The sequence below is a fragment of the Rutilus rutilus genome (assembly GCF_951802725.1).
Source record: "Rutilus rutilus genome assembly, chromosome: 18".
NCBI lineage: Eukaryota > Metazoa > Chordata > Actinopteri > Cypriniformes > Leuciscidae > Rutilus > Rutilus rutilus.
Window position 1 is genome coordinate 26269847 of NC_140231.1, and position 6792 is coordinate 26276638.

The window sequence follows — 6792 nt, forward strand, 5'->3', positions numbered from 1 at the left end:
ACAAATAGTTGTCAACTGTTGATTTAATGTGAACGCTGAAACATTGTTTTTTTGCCCCTCTGAAAGATCAAATGAAGCACGCAAAACATCTCATTGATACAGATATCATATTTGGTACATACAATAAAGGGTCTAGTATTATTGTAAATTGCTCTCATATAAATCATGGTCACACATATGTGAAAAACCAGAGGCCCACTGGTTTCTTCACATTTAGAGATTTCAAATTACATTGAATTAAACTAATTACATTTAAATTGGGTGCAATTGAGCAACTGTTATAACTGTGACCATGAATGATTTTTGTTTTATTAGGCTATCCAGGAAGTAAAATACATGTGCTCACTTAGAACATGTGGAATTAATTTTTTCCCCTTATATTCTTTACCAAAACACTGTTTAAGACAAAAAAAAGTATATATGAAGAGTTCAGATGCAAAAGCCTCTAAGTGCCATCTGAAATTTTCTTATAGAATGATCATTTTTATCAAGCTCGTATATTTAAGTTCAGTGATTTCACTTAAATGACAATTAATAGGTAATCTTCATTGCCATTTAAGTGAAATTACTGACCTTAAATATACGAGCTTGATAAAAATTATCATTCTAGAAGAAAATTTCAGATGGCATTTAGAGGCTTTTGCATCTGAACTCTTTATATTTAGAAGAGAGGCCCAGATATAAAAATGAAAGTTCTTCAAGGCTCAGCAAAGAAACCTCTCAGCAAGAACGCATTTTAACTGTATTATGAGTATCTTTAAAGCACCCACACATAGATGCCTTGACATTTTGGCTCCTATATTTTTAGATTCTACCATAGACTCCCACCCAAAAAAGACTGATTTAAGATGGCTAAATGTTACCACCAATGCTCAGAGATGTATTTTAGATCCGATGATCAATTATGTAAGCACGGCATCTATATTTCAACATTTTCAATCATGAAATCACTCGCTCAGTCTCTCAAACCTAGACTTTAAAAGTAATTACATAAAGTAGCAGGTCTGAGAGGTCTTCCAGCTTCCCTGAGCATCCCGGGCTTTAAGTGCTGTCTGTTTTCAAAGGGCATCTGTGCGAAACTTTATTTTTGCTTTATTTTCAGAGATGCATGTTTTAATGCATGTCAAACCTCCAGACAAAAAAGTGTAATGCTTGCTTGCAGGGAAAAAGGGTAGCCCTCTCTATGCAGGTGCATGTGCCGAGCAGCATTATGCACTGGTAGGCTCATAAGGACAAAAGGGGAAAAAACGGTTACCAAGGAAACAAGCCTCTCTCCTGAAGTGTGAAGTTTCAAAGTATTCACATGTAGGCATTTTGAACGCGCTGGCAACGCAGGGTGTTAATGAGATGAAATGACAGTAGCGCGCAATAAGCATGCATTACGAATCATTGAAACACCTACAATAACGTCGACTTATTAATATACAGATTTTCTTGTACACGCATCTGTTTTGTGATTTTTGTCATGCTCCACTCATTGTGATTTGATTTAATTTCCCCGTGTTAGAGAACCTGCAATCGAAACCTTATTAATATTTGATTATCCGTGGGAACTAATCCAACTACATGTGAATGTCACAGTCTTATATGAAGAGGGGATTCGTAAATTAGGTCACAATTGATCTAGTTATTCCGCCGACTTTAAATAATGAATCACGCGCCTCAGGGGGCGTGGGGGGCTGCACGGTTTTTTTTTTTTACTATGCATTTGTATTATAAAGTCTCATTTTAGTCTTTAACAGAGAACAATCTTTAGAAATAAAATATATATATATATATATATTTAGTATTCCATTTATGTTTTTAAAATGGATTAAGAGTGAGTTTAGCCGTGAACGCGCTTGTATTGGCGCGTGCTATACCTCTCAGTCTGAGGTGTTGGAATACTTGGATGTCTCTCGCTTGCTGGGAGTCACACAAAAGGCTGACCAAGCGACAAGGTTCTCACTGGCCTCGGTCGTGTTCTGCTCCCTCCCTCCTCTCCCCACTCCCACATCTCTGCACATCAATACAGCTGGGCCAGCCTGCACTGCAGCCGTTATATAATGACGCGCTCCTGCTAACACACACATATAGAGACGGACCATTTACCAAAGAATTGTCAAGACTAATTAGAAGATGACACACTTCTAATGTGTGTGCGTATGCGTGTGTGTGTGTGTGTGATGGTAAAATGGTTGATGTATAACCTGGGGTCACAACAGGTCCTGTAGAAAAAAAAAACATTATGTCAAATGATATCCTGAGCATTTAACTAAATGGAACATCTGTGTTTCAGTAAATTGTATACAGTGCTATGCATAAGTTTAGACACCCATGCTAAAGTTGACTAAAAAGAGGAATAAAAAATCATCTTTTGGAAACTGAACTTAATGCCTTAATTTAAAAAATTAGGAAAAATCCAACCTTTAAGGACACCAAATTTCTTTGTGAATGAATAATGTATCGTAAATAAATAAAAGTTCTTCCTTAAAATACAGGGTGCATAAGTTTGGACACCCCTATGTTAAATTCCCATAGAGGCAGGCAGATTTTTATTTTTAAGTATTTTTAAAAACATTTTTTTTAGGATACTATGCATCCTGATAAAGTTCCCTTGGCCTTTGGAATTAAAATAGCCCCACATCATCACATAGCCTTCACCATACCTAGAGATTGGCATGGGGTACTTTCCATAAGATCATCTCTCAATGCAAATCAAACTAGCTATTAGGCTAACTGAAATAAAACCATGCCAATCTCTAGGTATGGTGAAGGCTATGTGATGATGTGGGGCTATTTTAATTCCAAAGGCCAAGGGAACTTTATCAGGATGCATAGTATCCTGGATCCATAACTGGCCTTTAAAAATAAAAATCTGCCTGCCTCTATGGGAATTTAACATAGGGGTGTCCAAACTTATGCACCCTGTATTTTAAGGAAGAACATTTATTTATTTACGATACATTATTCATTCACAAAGAAAATTGGTGTCCTTAAAGGTTGGATTTTTCCTAATTTTTTAAATTAAGGCATTAAGTTTAGTTTCCAAAAGATGATTTTTTATTCCTCTTTTTAGTCAACTTTAGTATGGGTGTCTAAACTTATGCATAGCACTGTATATTTCTTTAAATAAACATATTTGTTTTTGACAAAAATATATAGAAATACATTTGTGCAATGTCAGTAGCAGACCACAGCTAAATGTCTTCTCAAATTCGTGAGCATAATATTATATTTACTATGTTTTTTCATCAAAATGTGCATAAAGTATTTGCTAATGCGGCTATTAAACACAGGGGCGATGACATGCATCATAATGCATAACGTATGAACGCAAATTAAGTGTTGGATAAAATTACTGTTTACATAATGACCCACTTAATAATGACAGTATTGCATTTTTTAAGTATATTGCTTCAAAAACCCAGAATTATTTATCATATCGGTTAAGAAGAAACCTTTCGCTGCTGTTCTGGTGTGTCCTAGATGCCAGCTGAGCTGATGTGTTTCTCATGTATGTGGTATGTAAATCTATTATTGATGACTGACCCTTTCATCTCTGTCCTTCTATCGCCATAAATAGTGACTTGGTCTGCAGTAGTACTGCAATTGTATGTGCAGCCTAAATGCAAAAATGTCTCACATAAATATTCTACAGACTGTGTGCAGATGGAAACCAGTAAAAATGTCTTGCTCAGACGATCACCACTGCCTACAACCTGTAAATCTTACGTTTTTCAGGAAAGATTGGGTAAAAAACAAGACGACGAACATCGTGGGGTAAAGTATGCACACAGAAGTACTGTGGCATTGCACCAACCTCAGAGGGTTGCTATGGTTATAAATGATGTCCAATCTCTTCTTCAGAAAACTAGGACGCAGACCAAGAGAACTTTCAACCAGCCAAATGTTACACCAAAAATATGCTATTTAAAACCAGAAAGAGGACTGTCTGTTCTTAAACCGAGGCACAATATAGCTGCTCTATTTTTGACTGTTTTAATCCATATCAAAAGGCATCTGTGAGGATCTAGACAATGATATATGTGGCTCCGTCAGTGAATTTGAGACGTTTTATTATTTTTAAACCATATGCAAGCGTGTCCTAATTATTGATAAAAGGGAACAGGGAAGACTTTAAAGTGTTTCAAGGTTGTGCAGAGTGATTGTATGTATTATTTAGGCTATATTAGAATGATTTGATTTGAAGGATAATGTGACTGAAATGATGCTCAAAATTCAGCTTTGCATCACAGGAATAAATTACATTTGAAACTATACTGAAATAGAAAACAGATTTATTGATTGATTGATCATATTTAGGGTAGCCCTGAGTATCAAAACTTGTGCTTATTTTAAAATGATATGTGCTTAATAATATAATTTAATATAGACTGATATTGAAGGAGAGAGCAAAGTCATATCCAGGGTCCAGAACACCTTAGCAACCGCATAGCAACACCCTGGCAACCACCGAGAACACCCTAGCATTTTGGCAACGGGTTTTGCATGGGCAAGCACCGCTCACATTTATTTCAATTTTTTTTTTTAGTGGCATCTGTTGTCAAGTTCAATAAATTAGTTCACAGTTGGAGTTCTCGGCCTGAGGCTAGTTTGCAAAAGCAAACAACAGGGCTATCGCAAGAATGGCAAGGAAAACAAGAATGAGGCAGCTGTGTTAAATTGCATTATCCAGCATTCTTGAATCTCATTCGTCAGTTTGCACAAGCCTCCAAGGGAGTCCAAAACAAGCGCACTGTCTCAGATGAGAATTATGAAGTTTTCTCTATAGGTCTCCCAGAGTAAAAGAGGGGTTTTCTGGCGTCATAGGAGGCATTTAACACGGCTAGAGTCTGCAGCACTTTTGGCACTCTTTATGGTCACAGTTCAGGAATTCCACGCGATGCTCGCCCGCGGAGCTGTACGATTCATTGCAAATTGGGCAGTCGGTGGATTTGGAGCTCAGGCTGGCCATACTGTCCACACATGGTGGTCTCGAGCTATCAGATTCCTGGCTTATTCTTCTATATGTCATGCTGATCGTTCCATCTGTCGGAATTGGTTCTGGCTCGATGCACGGAATTCCCTGTGGAATCTGTTCATTGAAATGTTCAATAAAAGAAGATGAAATCTGATCAAATCAGACCACCGTTGCATCTGTGTTCAACATCACTGGACATTCGCTATTAAACTCTTTTGCTTTATCGTGAAGGTTATTTAGAGGTAACAGAATAGTTTTGTCATTCTTTCAGAATCCCCATCAGGACCATCTGCCAGTGCTTGGACATGAGCCATTACAGAAGGTGATATAAAATCAGATGTCAGGTGAGTTACCTCCAGCTTCTTTATTGCCAGATCAGCAGTCCCAAGGTCAGAGCCTCAGTGCGTCAGCGCTTTAAAAAAACTTGTCCTACTTCCAAAGTGCATGTGATTCGAAGCAACATGCACAGACACTGCCTGAAGTTAAAAACCTCTTGCGTTGTGCAATGCACCTGGAATATCCTCATGTAGTCTATAAAGAAACAAAAAAAGTGGCATTCTATTACCGCTGGTCTTTTTAATGTGAAACCTCTATGCAGTCCAGGTCAAATGAATATATATGAAAAAGATCTGAGAACCAAACTACGTAGTCTTGTACAGTGTATTTTAAAAATCTATGAATATTACATCTCAGGCTAATGCAGTTATGCAAATAATGTGCATAATCAGTTCTCCAGAAACACATATCATGTCTAATTTACATTTTACTGGCCTAAATGCTGTATCTGTTTGCAATGGCTCCTCCATTGTAAAGAGAAACCAAATTGCCAGTTTAAATTTCGGACACGGATGTAATGCAATATGCAATTTACTCATTTGCATTTAAGAACATCATTGCATATGCATTATCTCAGGCTAAGAGAAACTAAAAGGCATTGACAATGCAAACAAAATAGTTAGTAAATAAAATAAAAATCTGTAATTCATAACACACACACACACACACACACACAGATGAGCTAAAACATTATGACCACCTAACATGCCTTCGGCCCTTCCGCCTGCTGCCAAAACAACGCCGACCTGCCGAGGCATGGACTCTACAAGACCTTAACGGTGTCCTGTGGTTTCTGGCACTAAGAATTTAGCAGCAGATCCTTCAAGTGCTGTAGGTTGCGAGGGGAAGCCGCCGTATAATATATATTATTATATAATATATTTTAACCAGAATTTTCAGCAGCCATTACTCCAGTCATCACTGTCACATTATCCTTCAGAAATAAGTCTAATAATCTTCCCTAGAGGCTGTCACTGCAGGGTCTGTCATCATTTTCCAGAATTTCACAGAAAGGCTCAGCAAACGATCGGTCTGTACAGCCATGCATGCTCTTTAAACACAGACCCACAAGACACTGCAGGCACGACAGGAGATTAGCTGTTCAGAAGGCTTAATTGACCAGGCCGAAACATCTGCATACCAGCATATGTTTAGGACAGTAACCCAGAATGATGATCGCTCCATCTAGATGACAATCAGAATGTATTAACAGGGCAAGACCATATGGCGCATGTCATAGACACATCCTGTCTGTCAGCGTGGTCAAACATATTCATTAATGCCTCTTAGTGTTACGAGACCGACAGTGGATGGAATCAGATGAACTGCACTGGAACTGCACTGCCGCAATGTCCCTTTTGAGTGGATAACCATTATTGATGGTAATTGATAGCAACATGTCCGGTAATTGCACTACCTACTTGGCAGCTATTTGGTAGACACTAATTTCCACAGTGTGTTTTGGTCTATTGGATAATGGCAGGCGCCTTTAG